We start from the raw sequence: 23,029 nt of genomic DNA on the forward strand, positions 1-23,029 counted from the left end.
GTGATGAACAATCATAATTCACTTGGTGCTTGAACATGAACTATACTTCTCAGTGATACTAAGTATACTTTTCTCAGGTGGTAGTAAAACTGAAGAAGCATAATCAAAATAGTGGTGGATGGTTTCCATTTCACATCTTTTTTCCACCTTTCCTTTTCTCTTTAGTGGATTTGAATAATTTTTTTAAAACATTGTCCTTCCCTGTTTCATTTCACTTACAGGGCTCTGTACCTTTTCTACCCATAGGTTTCCTCCTCTTGGGAAGAACAATGTTCTTTAATACCTTCCAGAACTGAATCATGGAGTATTTATTAATAGCCAGCACTAGCCTTCCCACTGTCATTATGTTTTTGGAACTGTTCCACTGTGGTATTAGGATGCTCCAAAGCTTGCATTTGTTTCTTTATGCATTTTTTGGACCTTTACTTAAATCCAAAGTTACCTGTGCCTCCTAATTACCTCCAACAATGAGGAGAGCACTAACATTAAACTGTCTTTGTCAACTACCCTAACTTAATAATAATGTAAGATGAAACTCAAACTGTACATTGCATAACATAATCAGAAATGTCATAAAGCAATATGCTGTACTTCTTTTCTTATCTTTGGAAGTTTGGTCTAAGCAAAACAAACAGCATTGATTATTATTGCTAAACTGGAAGTGAGAACAGTGATCAGATAACAGCAATAATGCTTTAGATTTGTCTGAGCCCCTTGAACTACCAGAAGGAGGAGCCTGATGAAATGAGCAGTTTTCCACTTAGTATGGCTAGGATAAAGCTGTTTCCTTCCATCTGGATCACATCTTTACCTTAACATCAAGAACCTGTTGAACAAGGCACTGAACTAAGGTGCCAAAAGTTTAAGATAACACTTCTGGTTAGATGCAAACAAGCTTCCTGTGTTTTCTGTATTCACACTGGCCAGAAAGTTGAAAAAAAAAAAAAAAGATCGATGTCAAAAATAAAATATTGGATGGTGTTGCGGGATGGTTGATCTTTGAAACCTTCTGTAATAATCATTGATGACAAATTGTATTTCTTTCCACTTAAATCAATGCAGCTATGCTGATGTAAGCCAGATGAGAATTTTGAGTTGAATCTGCTCAGCCTGTGCTTTTGAAATTAATGAAAATGAGAGTAAAATTTCAGTGCTAAAATGCATGGCAATTGTCAGGTACACAGAGTCATCTATTTTGGTTGTCCCTGGCTGTCACGGGGGAAAATGGTTGCCAAAATGCAGAAAATCTGATGGCTGTGAAAATTCAAATGGTTCAAATGGTTTTCATTTTCTCCAAAGCATTATTAATGTCTTTAAGTGCTTTGCTATTTATATGTTTTTCCCTGGCCAGATGAAGGATAAAGATGGTTTTACTTGGTCTCTTCTGTAAAGTCTGTTTTTACCGCTATCCTGGAGTATTCCCATGCCTGTTTTCTGGTTGCTGTTTTTCCAGCCCAAATGAAGCAGACGATATCTCTTTTTATCAATTACTTATAAAAAAAGAACTTACTGGCCAAATTGACACTCCTAGTACATCTTATATAGTATATCTTTTTTGTACCATAGGACCTTTTTAACTGTAGAAAAAAAGTTTTGCATGTTGAAGGCATGGGTTAAGACACAATTCACTTCTAGTTCATTGAGTTCCTGAGCATCAGGAGAGTTAAGGTAATTGATTGTATGTGTGATTTGGGCCAGCAGAAAAGTTGTGACTACCTTAGCACATAGGTGATTCTGTCACTTTTCTTGCTGTTCCTTTAAGGCCTTTTATTCTGTATTGAATTTACATTGATGCATAATGAAGCATTGTGCTGCAGTAGTTCATGTCTCTGAAGTGAAGGTCTTTATGTGATTAAGAAACTTGTATAGTTTTCTGTGTTTATTTTACCATTCACTCTATTCAAATGACTAATTTGGGAAATACAGCTCTTTTTAAAAGTGTTATTCATCTGTTAAAATACACCACAAACCAACCAAATTATTCTTTTAATGAAGCATGAGTATCTAATGACCTTTGCCAGGAAAACTACCATGGCTTATGCAATGATACTGCAAATGTCTTTTAAATTTTACTACTAAATGGTATTAGTTGGTAGAGGATTTTTTAACATGATTAGTATCTTGTCTTCCCCATGAGGTAATATTTTTTGTGTCTCATTGATGAGCAGACCTGAAACAAATTTTTCTTGTGTATGCATTTCAAATCCTGTTGTGACTTTAAAATTTTCTCACACATGTATATTTAAATTCTTTGCTACAGTCATGGTTTGTGGCAGTGACTTCAAAGATTGATCATGGATTGTATAGAAAATAATTCCTTTTCCTTCCTTTTTTTTTTTTTTTTTTACTACTTCAATGTACTTGCCCTTTTGTATAAAAATGTATGAGCCACAAACCATGTCTATTTTTTTTTTTAATATATATAAGTGATTATATTATCTCCTATTGATGATATATTACTTTTCTGATCTCCTTGTTCTGAACAGCCTCTGTCTGCTTATCTAAATGACTGATAGGAAAAATGTAAAGTTATATTTAGGATTGAGAATAAGACCCAAGACAACTGAACTAGCTGCTGTTATTTAGACTGCAACAGGATTTATAAGTGATTCAAATTATTGTATCCTTTTGTTTGTTAACACTGAATTTAAAATGTCAGTTTCTTACACAATTGTCCAAGTTATCAGTAAGTCCCATTTGTTTCTGCACGAACTTAAAAAATGTTGTCACTTCAAATTTGGCTCATGCATTATTTAGTCCCTTTTCTGGACCTGCTGTTTTCTTTTTCAGACCTGTACTTGAGGTGAGAAAGAATTAAAATAATTCATTCATATACTATGAACTTCTGTACAAATGCTGAATTTTAAACCTTTAGAAGTCAATCAGAACATTAAGGGAGAAAGATTACAATTTCTATTAGAAGAGTGGAATTTTTAGTATAAAACTACTAAAAGAGATTTGAAAAGGGGATAGCAACATGAAAAGTATTCCTGACATGGAGATCTCAGAGGTTGTGGAACAGTAGTTTAAGAGAAGTATTGAAAATTCCAGGGCTGCTGAGAGTTCAGACTCAAATAAACAAAACAGAAAGAAATGTGAAATTGGAAGCTTTCAGGAATAGTGAAGAAATTGTCCTAATAAGGTATTTTTTCATATTTAATTTTTTTCATTGTATTTGAAATCATAAATAATACACTGTGTGTCTGTGGATTACCTGTTTCACGAGGGATGCCATATCAGAACAGATAAGGTGGTGAATGTTGGAATGACTTGCTGCCCATTCTGTAGTACAAAGTTATGGTAAGGAAAGTAACTTTTTCAGTGAGGGCTCTAGCAGAAAGTCATCTTGGTCTCAACACAGGAAACTCATTTAATCAAGCTCAAGAATGTGTTTATTTTTCATTTTAATGCATGTAAAAGCCTTCTTATTTGATTAATTATTATTTTGTTATCATTAGTCCCAGGTGAAATGGGAATCCTTTGGTGACAGACATTCAGTAAATCATATTAAAAGATAACCCGTGTTTTACAAATTTGCTGTCTGAATATGAAATATTGCCAACGATAATTTTATTAATCAGATTTTTCACATGGAGGAGCTTTTTACTGGTACAAAGAGAGAGGCAATTCCAGAGGAGAATCATGAAAATTATATAGCTACAGCTGTCAGGGTAGAAAAGTTGGTCTCTTCCTACTGACTGTATGATGGGAACATGGGGCACTTACCTTACATATGTTGCTTGTTTCTCAGGCATTATAGTCAGGGTGACCCAAGTTAGGATGACAAATCATTGTCCTCTTTGTCTTACTAAATAAATGGGTTATTCAAACTTTCCTGGTTAGTTCTGAGAGACCTAAGTTACATGATACTGTTTTCTCTGTAATATTTCTGATGTTAATGTCTTCAGAAAGTAAATACGTAATCCATTTCCTTTGCCATTTGCGTAACAACTTAAAAATTACTTTCTTGACTGCTTACCCTACTAAACTACAATCGTACTGTTTTACTTCAAATATGCATTAAAATAGACCCCTACTAAATGCAATTAAAAATTCCAGTATATGTTTATTATTATCTTCATTTCTGCATTTATGGAAACTTATGATAACTACATATGAACTAACATTGTTACTATAGGTTCCAAATATTTTTCTTTAGTTGCTATCAAAATAAAATTTCATCCATTTTATATTGGTGCATCTGACCACCATTAGTAAACATGTTATTCTGTGAACTCTCTTAGTCGCAAACTGGTATTTCCATGGATAAATCTAAATGGGAAATTGGCTAGTGCCATAATTGTTGACCAAGAAGCAGGAAAATAGCAGGAAAATAGCAGATGAGGGTAGTGATAAAACTTGCCATACTTTGGCTAAACTTGTTTGACTACATAAGCCTGAATACTTGGTACACAAAAATCTACATTCTCTAATACACTGGAATCGGAAAAAAAATAACAAATAAACCTCATTCTTCTTTAACTCTTCCCCCCCCCCCCCCCCCAATCTAAATCTAATCTATCATCTTTTATAGATTTATTTATATATTTATTATCAGCATAAGTGAAAGGCAAATTAGGTCCTTTAAGTGCATTATTTGTTGTTTTTATTTTCCCTCTACTGGAGGTGTAGAGGAGAACTTGTATTGTTATGCTTGGCTACTGATTTTATCTCTGTCTTGACGAATCCTTTCTGTACTGATTTGGCATTCTTTCTCTACATTTTGTTTAAACTGCCACATACACTTGTTAAATATTTCTAGTCTGTTAGAGTTCTGTTGTTCTTTTCTTTTTCTTTCCATGGTGATTGATCGCCGTCTGGGGGCTAACACGAGCCCACCATGCTAATTTCACTTATTCTGCCCATTAACTGCTTCTGTCTCCAGGGTCAGAGACAGATGTATGAACCCACTTTATCTCTCAGCTTACAGAACATCTTATACAGTGAGTGTTGTATTACGAAACAGCTACAACAGCCTCTAATTACTCAGGTCTACGCTGTGTTGAATGCTGGTGCACCTAGAGAAACAGCATGCAAAAGCACATTTGTTTAAGTCCTCAGATGGTTAACATTGTGCATAACCTCCTCACAAATTACAGCCTCAGCTGCAGCACATCCATTAGTCTGGAAGAATGAAGATTCCCAAGCGGCCCTGGTGCCTTTCCCAATTCCCCTGCGACCCACCAATCCTCTCAGTGCTTCCTCTGCATGTAGGGAGTGTTCAGAGCTAATCAGGTCAATGATCATCTCACAGCTCAGGGGACATGACAGGAGCCTATCACAGCAGTTACACGATCTTCCAGACCTGAGCACGCTTGCTGAGAATCTCATGTTCAGAAACATTGCTTTGGTGCCTCTTCTCTCACTCCCCAGGAGCCTCTGAGGATTTCAGCTTATCTTTCTCTCTCTCCTTTAGACAGTGAAGAGTTCAACATCAACGCAAAAAAGACAGAGCAGTATGCAGCTACCCGGAGGGTGTTGATTGAAACTTAGATTACCCCCAAATCGCTGTTGATTTGACTGATGCTTCAGCTTTACCAGAGAAAAGGTTTCAATTGAGGTAAGTGCTGCTTTATCTGGCTGACTGCATCATGCCGAATTTCTGCATTGAAAGTTGGAACGGAGTGAGCTGCCAGCCTGCACTGCAGCAAGGGAGCCCGCGCCCTCCCTCCGGGGAGGGCTGGGGGCAGCTGTCCCAGCCTGGAACTCCTCTCTGGAGGGATTCAGGATTTAAGCAGCTTCTTCTGGATGGCTGCAGTTATTTCTGATTCGGTGGTTCTCTGAAGCCTGGGGAAAAAAAAAAAAAAAAAAAAAGGTAAAAAAAAGTAAAAAAAAAAAAAGTGAGAAACGTGCAGGCGTGTGAGAAGGGAAGAGGAAAGGCAAGCGCACTTTCCTCCTTTGTGCTTAGTAGTTTTATTTGGGGAAGCACAGCAGCTGGAAAGCTAAAGTAGATTGTGATAAAACTTCACTCTGAATAAGGAATGTCGTTCCTACGCAAGCAGGAACTTGCAGACGCAAGGCTTCAAAGTCCCATGGCGTTTAAACGAGACAGGGATTTTTGAAATGTGAGTCAAGAATATGCATGCAGCTTTCCAGGTTACCGTCAGACTGAGGGCTGTGTAATCTTATATTCGGAGGCTGGTGTGGTTAGGATAGTTGCTTTTGCAGGATTAGCAGTTATGTGGGTCATAAGGGTGAGTGGGGGTGTGAGTTCAAGACAAGTGGTCAGAAAATGAAATTCGTAGTTGTGGGGACAGGGGGGTGAGGATATGGAGGGGGGAAGTGTTTGATTATAGAGAGGACGCATTTTTCATGGGCTGATAGAATGTGTGGCATATCAAAAGAAATAGACTGATTATTGAAAATATTTATTTAGAAAGAAAAAAAGCAGATGAGAGAGGCTGTCTTAAAAGTTTAAATTATTAATAAGAAAAAGTCAGAGACACGCATGACCTGGTGGATACCTGTGTCGTATCCACGCTGAAATGTCTAAAGTTAACTGAATTTGATAATATCAGTCAACTCCACGCTTAATAGTTATACTGTCAGGGGACGTAATTAAGGAGCTACTAAACAGCCCAAACTTTCAATACTGTAAGGGACCAAATTAAGATATGTTGTATTAAACATGTCTGTGTTTTTTCTGTTGTCCACAAAAATTAACACACTGGGTTTAAAAGTCATAATAGGGAGAAAAGTTCAATGGAATGTTGATTGATTTTGAATCTTGCTGTCTTAAACAGATGCCAAAGTTCTAGACAGTTTATAAAAGTGTGAATTAATTGCACTGGGTTTTTTTTTCAACCAATAGTGTTTACTATCAATGAATATCTGTATCATTGGTTATCACCCAATGTTGATAATACAATTCATGGCACTATATCTTGCAATAAAAGCTTGGTTACTCAATATGGAGAGACATTTTTTTTCATCCAAAAATTCCTCCCAAGCCGTTACCCTATTCCATTCATACTCTCTACTCCCTGCCTCTCCCCTGAAAAACAAACAAAAAACCACCACCACCAAAAAACACACCAGACAAACAAAAAAATTTTGATTACCTGCAGTTTGTTACTTAATCCATTAGCTTTTTCAGTGAGAAATACCAAGTTCTGTTTCTCACAAAAGCAGAAACATATGAGAAAGTGACCTGAGATTTTGAGGGAAAGTACTAAGAATACTGACATTTTTAATTGTCTATCGGTATATTCTTCTTTCTTACAATGATTTCTGAAAGTAATGTTTTTTTATAATGGTGACTCAACATATCCACTCTTTTCTTGGAAAGGAAGTTGATTTTGGAAGTAGTTACAGGCACTGATCATCATTTTGTTGTAGCATATGTCTTACTTCTTTTTCATGTTCCATTAATATGACATATACTGAGTTTTGTGCTTCTTGCATCCTGAGATGCAAGTTTTGACCAGGGTAGAAATATTCGAATGTACAAATCAGCTTCCATTGTACACTTTTTTACCTTCATGAATAATCAATGGTTGCTCAGCATAATTAGTGTTCAAAAACATACATCAGAATATTCATTTTAAAAAATGAAGGCAACTTATTGCACTTCATGGAAAGATTTCTAGTGTAAACAATTCCTAAGCAGTCACAGACATCAACGTTACAGACAAATAGCAGGAACTTCTGTTTCAATATTTCACAAGGACTGACTACAAACATTGTTTGACATGGTGGCTCTGTTCCCCTTTTGTCTCACAAAGCTGGTGCTGTAAGTAAAAAATAAATAAATCATGCTTTCATGGCAGTGTGTCTGTGAGTTTCCAAATAAGTCTTACAAACACACTTATATCTATTATTTTTTTTACAAAACCAGATGTTCTATCTGCTTCTGAGTGGAGAGCTCTTACTTTCCGGCATGCTAGTCTCAGAGATTGCATGAGATGACAGATCACCAAACAGAGGGAAATGCTGTTTTTCCTCATGTTTTGATGCTATAATTATTTCCCAATCTTTTCCATTCATGTATTATGGGCTTGTTCACAGGTAGTGAAGGTCCAAAAGTGACCTCAGCAGTACAGGCAATATCATTCGTCATTAAACAAATAATTTGAGGTATCTGATTCACTGAAGGTTTTCAGACTTGGTAAATGTAAGAACACAGATTATACAGGAAGGCAGTGGAAGACATGTCAGTATAGCCTAGTTTCCTCTTTTGAGCCCTTTTTTTCACTCTAAAACCTTATGAGATATTGTTAAATATATATCTGTATGCAGAGTTCTGCTTTATTTCAGGTATTTCAAGTTCTTTGAGTAAGGCTACTATTACTTTTTTTTTGCCTCAAGCTACATCTCCTTATTACTGACAGAAGAGTATGATTGCTGTCTGGCCTAACTTCATTTAAAATTAGTGTTTGATGCTAATACTTTAATGTTATAGGGGCTTTTTAAGGAAATTTATTAAATTGAGGTTTGGAAAGGCATAAAGCAAAGGGAGCTCTCTGAAACTGACATAAAACCAACCACAGAGCAGCAAGGAGGAGTTCTGCTAAGACACTGATAGTCATATATGAAAAAATAAAACAACTGTTAATGACCACAGTTAATAATGCAGATAATGTAATGTAAAGAGATATGTCCTTTCAAGAGGATAGTGTGGAAGTGAGATAGAATAAGTTTCAGGCATTAATGAGTTTCCTCAGTTTCCTTTTTCAAAGATATCTGGTAATTTGCTTTACTGTAGAGGAAGGCATTTATAAAGCCCTGTGTTACTAACACCCATTGGAGAGCTAAGATCTGCTTTGTTAGCAAGACCACCATGTCCCATGACACTCTTGTTATTCCTGCTCCTTCCATTATTTTTGTAGTCTGTTTCCTGGGCACTTACTCTTGCACCTCTGGGTAGCACTTTCCTCTTCATCTAGATTCTTTTTCTTCCTAATTATTTGTGTTTCTTTTTATTCCATTCGTCTTAACATTCTTCCTTTTTATTTCCTTTATTTTTCTTCATCTGGCATGAGTTAATGCTTCATCAATCTCACATCCACCTCTTTCTTCCTTTGATGTTGTGAAGACATCATCTTTTTCACTTTTTCACTTTTCACCTGTGTACATTTTGCTCTTTAACTGAAACAGAAAACCCCTCTGAAAACACTCTGAAAACTCTAGTAGTGACATGAATGGGATACCTGTGCTCCAACATTCTACCATCTCTTTATCCCCTTTCTCTGCACTTTTGATTTAGATTGTAGATTCTTTGTGTCAGGGGCTATGTCTCAGAGTACAGTGAGTAGCCAGCACAGTGAGAGCCAGTCCTATTTCCAGCTTTAGAGTCTATGTGTGTGTCTATACTGCAGAAGTCACCTGCTCTTAACTGGTGCTCTGCAAGTTTTAACTCAGATACCTCAGGATGTTGTTCTGGCTAAAGCGTAGCCTACAGTTAAAAAGACACATATTGCATTGTATATATATATATATATATATATATATATATATATATATATATTTTTATAAATACATGCAAATACATCAGTTTTAAGCATGTTGTCAGGGGCTGTTATTTTCAACCCACTGTGAAAGTTGCACCATCTGAAATTCTCAGGCTCATAATTAGTTGATTTAGACAAAAATGTAATGTTTGCTACTACATTTTCTTCTCTATTTATTGTTCTTTCTGATAGATGTACCATGTTAAAGGATGAGTATCAAACCTTGCCTTTCTTTGTATTAATAGAAATTTTCATTAAGGTCCACTTAACTCATTGAAGGCATTTGGTTTGGCATGTCTTATTGGATGCGTTATTTGTTGAGACAACAATTTTGTAGCACAGTTTTGAGGATTCAGTGTTGTTTTGAGAGGGAGAAAGCTTCAGTCTGCTTCCTTGTTGAATATTCAAGCCTGGTAGCTTACAGGGAATAAAATATTTCATGTAGATAATTTTTACGTCAAAGTAAAATACAAACCTAGATTGCCACATTTATTACTGGACTTGGTGTTTAGCAGAAGTAAAAGATATGTATTACAATGATAATATTGCAATGGATCATTTACAGAGGTGTTTGGTTTTTTTTCCCAAACAAATGGGAGTTAAGATATTGCATCATAAGACTTGATCAGATTACTTTAGGAGCAGCTGTGGTTCAGTTTCTGTCAAATGTATCACTTCAGTTTTGAGGGTAAAGAGAGTTTTCTTGTAAAGATCAGGCTCTTTGATGTACATCAGACAGTCCTGAGGCTGGACGGCATCTTTCTCCTGGAGATATCCAAGATGTCCATAGTTTTTAAAGCAATGACTGCACTGGTTGACATATGTACAATGTAAGCTACGTTTACTGTCCTGTGTCCCAGCAGAGTGTGATTTGGGGTCTGGGTGTTGAAGTCTATCTCTGCGCTGTTGTGCTGAATGGCCTAGAACTGTAATCTCAGCTCAGACTAGAAACCTTCATGGCGACATTCATAAGAAACATATAGGTCTGAAATTCAAAACAGGAGAGCATCTAAACTCCTAACTCATAATAAAGTGCTGTCTCCCACTTAAGTTTAAAAGCTGTATGTTTAGGTACCAGAATTATGTTGTGCTTCAACTACAGTATATTCAGAACAGTCTCCAAAGCAGATGATAAACACTCAGTGAAATGCCTTGGATGAGTAGTTTTTGTTTAAAAATATATCAGATTTATTATTCTTTTCATAAATGCATTTGCTCACTGACTGCATTAATAGTATGTCCAGCACACCAAATATACTTACAAAATACACTTGTGGCTGACTTGGTTAGAGAAACATTTGAATTTTTTTTTTCTTCCAGTGAAGGTAAATAAGGATGCAAACCCACATATTTTCCAGAAAACAGATGAGACTTTTGACCTTTCTTGATGAACACTGTGCTCCAGCACTGATCCCAAAATCTAGCTTTTTGACCTAGGTCATTTTGGGTCTATAAGCATTGGGTAGGTTCTTGGCTGCTGTTCTCTGAAGGCTGCTAGTAAGTGCTAAAAGTAATTGTAATTGCAGACACACATTTGCTAAACACTTGTCTGTGGCCATTTATTCATTTCATAATAATTTTGGTTTGTTCAGTCTGTTCAACCACTACCCTCAGGGTGTGTTTTGCAGTGGTGACCTAAGTTCTGAGTTTCCTTACCACCACTGCCTTATGTTCTTCAGTCCCCTTGGAATCTTTATATATATATAGTACAGTGTTTCTGTATATAGAATTTAAATGGTAGTTTAAGCAACTCTCCTAAAAGCCTATATGAAGATCACAAAGTACATTTATTAAGAATAACCTTCTTGGCATCCTGTCCTCAGGCATACTGACTTTGTTTGTGCATGTTACACACTTCATATATCTGTTTTATATTTAGTTCAATACATAATCTAAAAGGTGGGGGTGGAGGTGGGGGGAGGCTCTATCCCATGGTTCAGTTTTCCTATTTAAGAAAATACTGCAAATAAAACAATATTGTAAATGGAACAAATATACTAGATAGTACAGAGACGGTTTTCTAAGAATATTTGTAGCATGAAGAAAAGATAAAAACTAGTTTCTCTTGACTAGACTTCCATTGTCTTGAACAGTTTGACCAGAATTTTACTCAATACTTTTGCTGCAGATTTGATGATTAAACCATTCCACCAGTTCTGAAGTCACTCAAATTTAGCTGCAACAAGCTTTCTGTAAAAACTTTTCAGGTTCAAGTAATATTTCAACCATTAAACTGGAGTATTAATTATACAACAAAATGAAAAGACATTTCATTTCCATTTAGGAAACTTGCATCTTTCCTTGTTAACGGTCTTTTAATTTCTCACTAAAATATTAATGATCTTTGTACTTGTTTACTGTAATTTTAAATATTTAACTCGATCTTGTGAAAATGGTAGAAGGAATATAAATTCATTGCATTCACTGTCACAAAGAACACTTCTTATTCCTTTTCTGTCTAGTGTAGATCTACCTCACTGTCACTGTAAGTCTAAACAGATGTTACAGAAGTCCTGATTTACACTGATAGAAGAAAAAGAGGAAGAAGAGAAAAACCCTATGTCTTTCAATAAATATTCCCCTTTTTCTGTCACTATGTAATGAGCAATCCTCTCAGAATACATCTGTGTTTCATATTGTCATCTTTAAATAGCTTTTTTTTAATCTGACCTCCTAGACGGTGGAACTCAGGTTTTCTGTAAAACAGGGCTTTTGGTAATTTGGCCCTTCTACCTCTGAATGGTTACTTGAAGGAGCACGTATGTCAAAATAAACAAAGAAATAAAACATGCTATACCCAGCTTCTGCTTGAAAAAGCACATATGTCAGAATAAACACAGACATTAAGAGGTGATGTTGAGAAGGTAAGTGCTGATAAGGAAAACACTGAAATGAACTAGCTAATTAAAATGTTTTTTGAAGGGTATAATTTATCTCTGATGGTTTTGTGATCGAATGTAAAGACTTTGATCTCATTTTTTGGTCCTCACTGCATATAAATCGATTGAAATTTTTAGGCACCATCACTTTCTTTGACATTTGTCCTTGTGTCTCCTCATCTTCCCCCCTCCCATCCTTTATTATTATTTGGAATGGAAATGTCCTTTGTCTGCTGCGTAGAACATGTAAGCAGCTAAATTCAGGTCCATCAATGGACTTCAGTCCCACTCTGAATTACCCATCAAATGTAGCAGATAGCAATTACCTGTCACTCTTTCTCACTCTGAGAGCCAAAGTGTATCAGTCAAGGACATATTTGAGTTCCAACATCCAAGAACATGAGTAATTCTAGGCTGGGTGTAGCGAAGATGCTGTGTATAGCAGAAAGAAGCAGAGCCATCAGGGCAAGCATCTGAATGTTTTTAATAGGTAATTTAAAAAAAAAAAACACAAAAAAAACCCCAAAAAACAACAACAACAGAAAACCCCACAAACAAACAAACAAAAAACCCAAGAACACAGCAATTAGTAGAATTTTTTTTTTTTTTTTTCCTGTGGAAGTGTTTTTCTTCAAGCTTGTTATTTAAACTACGTGGGTTAGTTGGTTTATATAGCTATATAATTTATTTTTTTTTTTTACTCTGCCTGAAACTCCCTGGAGCATTAAGTTCCAACAAAGAATAGGAATATTTTGCAAATGTTTTCTAAAGGTCACTCTTTTTTAATCAACTCACTTTTTCTGTAGTAACCGTATGACTTTTCTGCCCTATTTGTGATCAATGAGCATGAATATTTTAAATAGAAAACTCACACACTTAACTGTCTTTCTAAATGTTGCTGTTACAGTTCTGTGGAAGGGCTGGAAGGTGGATGCTGAACATCCAGAATTACCATTTATTTCTCATTGACTGGTGGCTATACAGCCCTTTCTGTGATAATGCCCAGGGATGCTAGTTCAGTTAAAAATGGAAGGATATGATGTTTTACTGTTCTCTTGAATGGAAGTTCTCACAACTTTTTCTAAATATATGCGTATGTTCTGCCTAGTCTAGGTAAGAACCACATTCATGTTATTTGGATACCTTGTGGTAGATGATGATTTTAAATAAAAGCTGAGTTTTAGTAAATCTAACTTGATATAATCTTACTTATTTGATAAAGTGGAATTGGTTACTGTGCAGCCTACCTGTTGTTTCTATCAGTGCAGGCTGAAACAGGCAAAATGCAAAAATTTTTGAACGCAAAGTGAAGTGCATCAGGCATTTCTCTTTCTACTAGCTGTTCTTTAAGTTTTCTCTTATTATAATTTCAAAGCATACTTTAGCATATATCATTCTTTGACTCCACCTTAGACTTGGTGTCTGTATGTCTTGTGCAGAAATGATTAATTAGGGGAACAGAACTAGAGGTCTTGTCCCATCTAAAACATACAAGTGCTGAATGTTACATCTGTTGGTGTTGTATGGTTTTCCTGCCCTTCTTATTTTCAGATTTCACTGTTGAAGAGTAATGGTCTGATATAACTATGTCCATAGTTAAACTAGCCATTTAGGAATCATTCTTCTAAATTTTCTGATAGGATATTTTCTCCCTCCCCAGTAAAAGTAAACAATAGTATTTGTATTGGAAAATGTCTCCTTCATACCTCCTTAGCAATAATGTTTCCAAATAAAAATTGCACTTCTTGTAAATAAACACAGTTGGGCCAGATGGGTCTAGGTTTCATAGGATATATAGAAATATTTTTTAAAGTATAATTTCCAAGGCATAAATGTGATTTTTAAATAGTTTGTCAGGAAAAAGAAGTGATTTTTAATGCAGATCTACCAAATATAATGTTCTTTAGTAGCATCAGTACCCCTGAAGGCAAACATTTCAAAAGGCAGAGAGAGCCATAAAGCCAAGATAAATGTTGTGAGGAGGATATAAGGCAAAACATAATACAAGGAAATTAAAAAAAAAAAATCTCCTGTAAAAAAAAGAAAGTATTAGTAATCAAAATTATTGTTCTAGCTTTCAGTTTATTTGCAAATATCTAATGAGGCATTGGGCTTCTCCAAATTAAGGGCTTTTTTTGCTGTAATTATTTTTAAACATTGTTAAATCTTTTATTTTATACAAGGAATACAAATTAAAATATTAATACCCATTTTCTTTATGATGCAAAAATGTATAGGTCAGATACTGAAGCAAAACACAGCCACAGGAAGATCAATTAATTCTAAGTAATCATTTTAAGTGTGACTTTATAATTCTATATAAGAATATAAGCACAAGTATGTTGGAACTTGATATTCTATAATTGTAAAAATTCTCAGGCTCTCTGTGAAAATAAATGTTATTTGATAACCGTTGACAAGATATTTATAATCAGGTAATCTTATTCATCCCTCTTTGAGACAATACACGATGTCTTATGCAAGGTATTGTGAAAGCAACCCTCCTGCAGTAAAGCTATAACTTAGCTTTAATTTCATTAAAACAGATTTAACGTTTATGAACCACACAATGAAAAGAAATTGTGAAGTCTGCTCAGTATATTGCCTCACAGTTAAAAACAAAACAAAACAAAACAAAGCCAAAACTACAGCAACAGAAGTAACTGGCAAAATCAGTTTTACAGAAAAGGCAAAAAATAATTGAGATCAGGCAAACCTGGATGAAGAATTAATTTAACCTTCTCTGACTTCAACAGGAGCTGGGCCAGGGCATGGCTGTGAGGTATACTGTGTATGACTGATAGAATTAGAAAATCTAACTGAGCATGTAGGTTTGATAAGCACTCATGGGAGCTTTGAAGTTTCATAGACTGTCTAAACAAAGCCAAAGTCTCAGAGCTATAACATCTTGATTTCTACTGTACTGTGATGTCTGCGGTTGAAGTGTCATTCAATGTCCAGGATGTTGAGTAATGGACAAGATCCTTATTTGAGTGGTCATCAAGCCAAAGCAACGTCATATGATGGACAGTATAGCAGCTCTGACCACTGGAGACTAGGTGAGGATGTGATTACCGGTGTGACGCCATCAGCACTTGTGAGGCTTCATTCTCAGAAAAATTTAAGCTTATCAGTACTGAAATGATTTTTGTTTTCTGCTAATATTCCTTTGCTGTTTAATATTTAACTTGGTTTGTCTCTTTTTTCCCCCCATGTTGCCCACAGAGAGGCTTCTCTTTTCAACATTTGGAAAGTGCTCCATCTGCTCAACATAAAGGTCAAGAGAGGGTTTCCTCCTTTCATTATGTCCCCCCCTTAGCAGATCAAGTGTGGTGAGCTGGTAAAACTGCTTTCTGGAAGTCATGTTACCCTCCATAGATTCTTACCATCATGTTCCCTTTTCTGTGCTTAAGGAAATAACGAATTGCTGTCTTGACAATATCTAACTCAAACTTTTACAAGAGATTGGCTTGTGATAACAAATTGCTCTGATGTCAGATATTAACCCCAGGGATTATCATAGCCATAAGCAGAAGCATTTGTAGTTTGGATTAAGGTATTGGCAGGGGAAGAGGGACTGAGGCTATATTTCTTCTTGAAAATGGAAGCAGAATATTTATTTTCACTAACAATGGCAGCTAGTAATTACAACCTTTTCTCATTATCCTGCCTCGGGGGAACTGAACTGCTGCTCTCTCAGGGGAGGCTGAACTGCTGTTGACTGCTGCCATTTAACACTTAGTATTCTCCTTTGAACCTGTTTGTGAACCACTTCTCCTTCCTTGTTCCTGTTTCTTTGCTTTCCCTGATAAATATGTTCTTCCTGAAATGCCTTTTAAAGCACGTTTAGATATTTGTGCAAGTAATATGATTTAAACACCTGGAGAAAACTTGCAAATGTAAATATTTAGGGCAAGAGAGTCTATCTGCAACAAATTCCTCCTTCTCTCTGTAATTGGGTGCACTTTATTACAATTGCATATAATATGCATTTAATTTTTTTTTTCTTTTTTTTTTTCCTTTCTAATGCAGAATTGAGATTACAGCTGTTTATTTCTTAAATATGTCATATGAAACAATATTCTTAACTTTAAGAGTGATCTCTTTGAATCAAAAATACTGGGCTTCCTGCACTCTGCCAAGAACTGTGTAGATTATCTAGAATGGAAAAGAAAAAAAAATATAGCTTTTATGTTCTATAAGCAGAATATACATTTTATAAGTCATGCTTCTTATTAGTGTTCCTGTACAACGATAATGTTTCTTTTCTGTGGTTCTCAGTATCTCTAATGCCGAAGAATACCAATTTAACAAGTGATGATTTTTACTGGTAGATAAGAGTTCCTTGTTCTGTGTCTATGTTAGTAAATGCATCAGAGAAAAAAGTGGCATTTCTGTGATCGCACACAGACATGAAAACCTTAATTTTGCATACTACTGGCCAATAGGTCTTAAGCACTGTTTAAAATTATTCTAATACCCAAAGCATGAGATGTTTGCATATTCATACAGTGCTTACACGTTTCGGATGATGAAAGCAATATACCCCTCACTCTTTGAATGGTCATTTCCTAATCACAATCAATTTTGAATTGTTTACTTCCTACTATTTCTTCTGTTAATTATGTTCTCTCTAAAATCAGACTGTCTGTTATTCCTTGCAAGTACTACAGTTGCCATTTCCCCAGGACACACTCCTCAGAAGAGATTCTTCCTTTTCTCTTAGCTATATTCCTTTGCTTAACAGTTACTCCCCAGCACCCATCATTTTACAACAGACGTCAAGTCAGAGGAAGAAATCAGGATGTGTTAGATCAGCTTGTCTTAAAGATCTTTTATATTACACTGGATCCACATATATTCACATACTGGTTTAAAAATCTTTGTTCCTTCTTGTGAACGGTTTTTCTTCTTATGTGGTGGTTGTATAGGGATCCATGGGAAAAGAGAATGAAATGAAATATCAGTCCAATCATACATTGTAACTCTTTAAAATCAGGGTGAAACTGGCCCTTTAAAATGTCATTAATATTATCTGCAAAATGTGCTTTTGTTCCACTGTTTTAGAAGGCTGATGCATTTACAGGACTCAAGGAAATGAGAGCTATGCAGGATAGTCCAAAGGAGAATGTAATGGTACAGTATAAGGATTAATTGTGAAAGTAATCATGTTAGTTTTCTAATTATTCACATCTTAATTACAATTGTGTTGGCCCAATTAGTTCAAAACACAAGGCTAATGTTAGGGTTGGGTGGATACTCAGCATCTGTGCATAAGTAAGAAGCATCTGTTGCCAAGTGGTGGAGTGATGGAAAGTGTCAACTCACCAGCTGTTGAGTCAACAAAGCTCTTAAAAAACAAATTTGAGCCAACACAATGATTTAGCACTCATGGGAGAGTGTAAAGCTTATTGCACATGTATACTTTAGCTAGCTGTTGTCGCCTGGTGGGACAGAAATCCAGGGCAACTATGCACATTCAAATCTTTGCCTGCTTCTTTAACAATGCCCTGCCTGACAGGGATCTGCAGTGGGGAATCTGGCAGTGACATTTCTGCTCATCAGTGCTGCAGAGGGTTGATTTTTTTTTTTTTTCTTTTTCCTTGAGCAAACTAAAGAACAAAATGTTACTAGCAGTTCAGAATATGCCATGTCTTAGGGTGGTTACAGCATAGGGTAAGTATTACATACAGACAAAATGATAGAAAATACTGAAATATTAAGAGGAATGTCTTATTTAAAAAGCATTAGTTTTTATTTCCTAAGATGGCTGTATTAAATATAATTTATACCTTTTCCATTGTTTGTTGCTATCAGTTCCAGAAAGACAAGATTTTTATGATTCTGACTATTGATACCGATCTTAGTAATTTCTAGTATCACCTTCACAGATTGAGGATATTAATAGTGTTGCTAACTTTACAATGGTGTGTTTAATATTTATACATTATTAACATTTAATGGTAACATGTAAACTTTACTGAAAGATAATCAACTGGCAGAAAGAACAAAAGAAGAAGGTTAACATTAAAACCTAAGATGGGATTACATTGAATACACTTTTGACCAAGTTTCAAATTTTGTGGATCATTTATCAGTGACTTCATTTGCATTACTTTCAAGTGTTTATTTATTCCCATTTCACAAAGTACGGATGTAGAAGTATTTAGATTCATTGTAGTCTGATAATGTTAATTTACATGAAATGTGTATAGTACTGTACTGCAGTGTAATAAAAAATGAGATCAACTTTCAACATCGCCTTCACAAGATTTTTCAATTACATTAAACTGAAATTGAACAGAGTTCCAGGGTACTTCTAGCATTCTGGATCTGGGTTTTCTTATTTGTAAATTAGAAGAAGAAAGCCTTTGATTTCCTTGCTGTTTGAGCAAATAGCCCTTGGGATGCTTTGCACTTTAGTACAGAGCCTTTTGCTTTAAAAAATATGTCTATGCCTATATGGCCATACTTGATCTATCCTATTAAAAAAGCAGCACCCTGACTGGACTGATTAAACTAAGCAACTTAACCCACCTCTATAAAAACATCTATACATAACACAACTAGTTCTGAGCAGTGTAATTTAGTTATGAGAAGTATAAACTTCAGTGGTTGTAAACTGAGGACTTTGATGACTTGGAAAGCATCTTTTTTATAGTCAAAATTTATTTAAGTGTTTCAACATGTGCACATTTCATACTGACAAGGCAAATTCAGCATTTTTCCAAGTTGTATTGTAGTCTATATGTGTGCAGTGACGTAATTATACAGACAGTAGAAGTACATTAGGTTTAGCTCAGATTGGCGGACTGATTTTACTTATGATTGTGAGACTTCAGCAGAAACTTCTGGAAGACTTAAAGCTACCACCTCCACCACTGAGTCACCAGTGTCACAAGTCTGACTAGAATATTTCTGTAAATATGAAGAGAAGGAGCATAGTGAGACCCACAACAATTAGTTATACATGCTTAAGTGTTTTGGATTTCAGTTTCCCATTGCAGTTGTGGCTACATTACATGTACAGAATGTTATTTCCTTTTAAATCATACTGACAATGTGGATAGCATGTGCATACTTTAAATAAACAACTTTCCAATTCAAGTGGGCTGCCTCAGCTGTAAGACATGAACTCAGAAGTAATAAAGCATGGCACTGCTTCAGTAAAATGGAATAAGAAATCATTTTGACAGAGCTTAGATCTTCGTCTGGGCTGTTGAATGGGTTTGGTTGCGAGATTTATTATTCTGCCTCCCCCTTCCCCCCTTTTCCTTTCAAGGTCAATGTTCTTTATTTTGTGTAGAGTACATCTTACATGACCATACAGGAAGAAATGCAAGCTAGCTGGGTTAATGCTTTGGGGGTCAGAATGGACTCCTGAATGCAGGAAACAGCACCTGAGAGATGGTTCTCAGAGTCACCCTGTAAAGGCAAACAATGACTGAATGTCAGATAAACAGACTGCATATATTTTCTTGTTATGAAAGATTTTGAAAGTAAATATTTCAGTCTAACAGTAACTGAAGGAGGTACTTCCTCTCTCTTTTGTTTAAGACCCTTGACTGCATGCAATTAAAGGAGAGTTGAAGCTGTTGCTGTGATGTTAGAATAAGGATTCTGTCTGAGAACTAACTCTCATTTATTTGGTCTGCAGACACCTTCAAAATAGCAGTAGCATTCAGGCAATCAGCACTAGAAATAATACATTTTTTTTTTTGTTCATTTCCCATGCTATTCTTTACTAATGCAGGAAACATGATTAAGCTGAGCAGTAGTGATATTTTTTTGAAGATGACTTGACATTTGCCTGTGATAAGAGCAAATTTTTGAAATATCTAATCCATAATCATGCAGATGACTGGCTATGGAGTGCCTTTAAGACTAGTTAATCTTTTGTGAAGCTCTCTCAGGGCCCAAAAGCAGCAAACCTGTGCTCCTCTGTTCACAAAGGGAGACAATGTTTCCTTTGCTTCTATTTAATCCTGCCTGCTAGAACACTGGGTAGAGCCTCAGCCACATGTAAACCATGCTAGAATAACCTTTTCTCTAACCGCCCAACCTGTAGAACTCTCTATGATATATACATGTGCATGCACATGTATATACACTACCACATTTGTGGGTAAAAACTGTGCCAAGTTAGACTTTGTCTCAAAATCAAACACCTTATATTTAGGGTATAGCAACTATTTTACATTTTTCTTTGCAATAAAAGACTGTTTTTCAACTAAAACTAATGAGGGAAAAGAGTAGAGAGAGCAATTAATATGACAACCTCATTTAAGTATGATGGTATTTCTTTACATTGTTTATTCCAAAACAAAAATATGACTCTATCATCATTTTACTCTGTATGTTCAAGCTGTCATTTTGTCCAAAATATTCTCTATGAAGATCACCTATGTCATATTAGCAGTTGGAGTTTGCAAGTGCACCTTAAAACTGCATGCAGCATGCGAACTCTTCTCTAAAGTAAATACAGTATATCATGTCTCAAACATACCAACTAATTCAAGTGACTTCAGTGAGGTTATTCCAGAATGTTGTTATTTTCCCTAAGAACAGATACTGGTAGTATATCTCTGATAGAATCACGTCTGCATTTTCTGCTGCTTCAAGTTGAATCGCTATTGTCATGTAAATGAAAGAAATGATAAAATACCATATACCTAGGTGTCTAGATATGTTGTTTATCTTATCACTAAAAGCTATTCACACAGAGGTCAATAACACAACTGCCTGGACAATTCCTTAAACAAGTTTTATGAACTGTACTCACTGCAAAGCAACTATTCAATTTTACATTATACTGAAAAGAAAAAAAAAAATCAGAACTAGATCCAGTGAAGCATCTGTAGTATTGATTTCAGTGGTACTGGATCAAGATCTGATACTCTCAAAAGGGAAAGAAAACAGAACTAAGTCTTAAAAACATGAGAGCAGCTGTCTTTGTAGCATATCTTGACAGCATTTCACTCAATTCCATCTTCATCAGTGTCATGATCACTCCTTTGAATCCAAAGCAACCATAAGATAATTAAATACAACTATGGATTTTTGAAGATTTTGACAATTTAAAGGTATCAGGAGGCTGTGTATGCTCCTTGTTTATAACAGTTTTCTTCTTGTATTGCTCTGTAGTAGAATTTTTCCACTAATAACCTCAAGACATCAGCACACTGATGCAGAAAGCATAGAATGTTAAAGACGACGCTAAACTTCTAATGTAAAGCATCATTTTCCAGGGAAAACCAAAATAATGCTCACCATGGCACAGCAATATGCTGCTATGTTAATCACTGTAGACATTTTCATGTCAATTAACTTCAACTTCTATTTTACAATGTGTGATCACTAAGAAGGGACTGATTTTACAGTGTCCTGAACTAAAGTTCAGTAGCCCTGTAATTCTGATGTAACCTGTATTAAAATGTGGAGTGGAATGGAAAACCCAGAGGTCAGGTAGAGATTTACCCAGTACACTAGGATGAAGACAATACAGACCAATCCCCCTGTATGCCACACCCCATCAAAAACTCTCTTTGGAACTTTGCTTCGGTGAGTTGAATTTTTTTCTTCAGTTTCCTTCAGGACAGGAACAAATTAGACATGAGATGGTATCAGTTCAGTTTCTTAGAAGAAGAAAATTAAGGTGCCTGTTCTCTCAGAGATACATTATATTCCAGAAGATATGAGGAAGCAGGTACTGTTCTTCTCTGTAAAAAAGTCAAGGAGAACAGTTGTTCTGAACATAGTATAAAGGACACTGATGGTTCTTTTTATACTCCTATAACTTTCTATACATGAAGTCAAGACTCTCCCTTCTACCTGCACTACCACACTTGCACTACCTTTAACAACTTCATTTAATTTCATTATGTGAAGCTGTTATTTTAAAGGACCTTTTTACCTTCCTTCAAGGAGTCTTATAGAAATAACATGCTGGACATAAATCTGCTTATTCTACACTTTCTATAAACATTCGTTTTTGAATGCTTTTATTAATAGTGGGCTGTAACTTTCTCTGTGCTATTAATAATAAAAGTCATCATTATTTGTAGTGTGTCTTCTGTTTCTAGCATCTCCTACTTGCTCAGAGTAACTTCAGATTGCAAAGAATTCCTATTGCTAGTTCTGACTTGCTCATGCTCATAAGGACTCTGTTTCAATTGTAAACTGAACATGAGAACTATACTACTGGCTGGATTTTCTTCTGTGTACTCAGGACTAATTCAGGTGCCACTGATGTGAATCAGAGTTTTCTTATTGACTTCCCTGTGAGGTGGATTGAGCCCTTAGGCAGTCCTTCTGACTCCAGTTGTCCAACTGCTAATGCAGCAACTAGGAAGAACTAAAGCATATCTCAGTTATTAACCACTTTAAGAACATGGAGTGGGAGTAAATGCAAATGTATCATTGAAGAGGGAGGAGATAGTAATTACAGCTCATGGTTCCCCCTTTCATAATGAAAAAGAAACAAATTCTGTATGAGTAAAACTGGCAAATAATCTAGCATTGGTCTTCCACTAGTTATATGTGAAATTCTATAAATGAAATTAGTGGTCATCATCATAGATAAATTGGCATAATCAAGGTACAAGTCCACATTCCTTTATACTACCCACCTTCAATTCTTTTAATGTATTTTATACCTGCTAGACTTGAAATCTCACAATGTTCCCTTATTTTGATATAACA

General features: G+C 35.6%; 1 protein-coding gene across 11 annotated transcripts in view; it reads left to right on the forward strand.

Moving 5' to 3' along the window:
- The window catches only part of CDH12 (cadherin 12), a 565,327-nt gene that overhangs the window by 321,387 nt on the left and 220,911 nt on the right, over positions 1-23,029 (forward strand). For 6 of the 11 annotated variants that reach the window (XM_065052613.1, XM_021298011.2, XM_021298004.2 and 3 more), the window contains one exon: positions 5,417-5,560. The exons of 4 other annotated variants lie outside the window; for them this stretch is intronic. The gene's annotated coding sequence lies outside the window, so the exon portion shown is untranslated. Of the gene's footprint in view, positions 1-4,576; positions 5,561-23,029 lie in introns of those variants that run through there. One more of the 11 variants, XM_065052614.1, reaches the window with a different exon arrangement.

Source organism: Columba livia, chromosome 2 (genome assembly GCF_036013475.1).
Source record: "Columba livia isolate bColLiv1 breed racing homer chromosome 2, bColLiv1.pat.W.v2, whole genome shotgun sequence".
Classification (NCBI taxonomy): Eukaryota; Metazoa; Chordata; class Aves; order Columbiformes; family Columbidae; genus Columba; species Columba livia.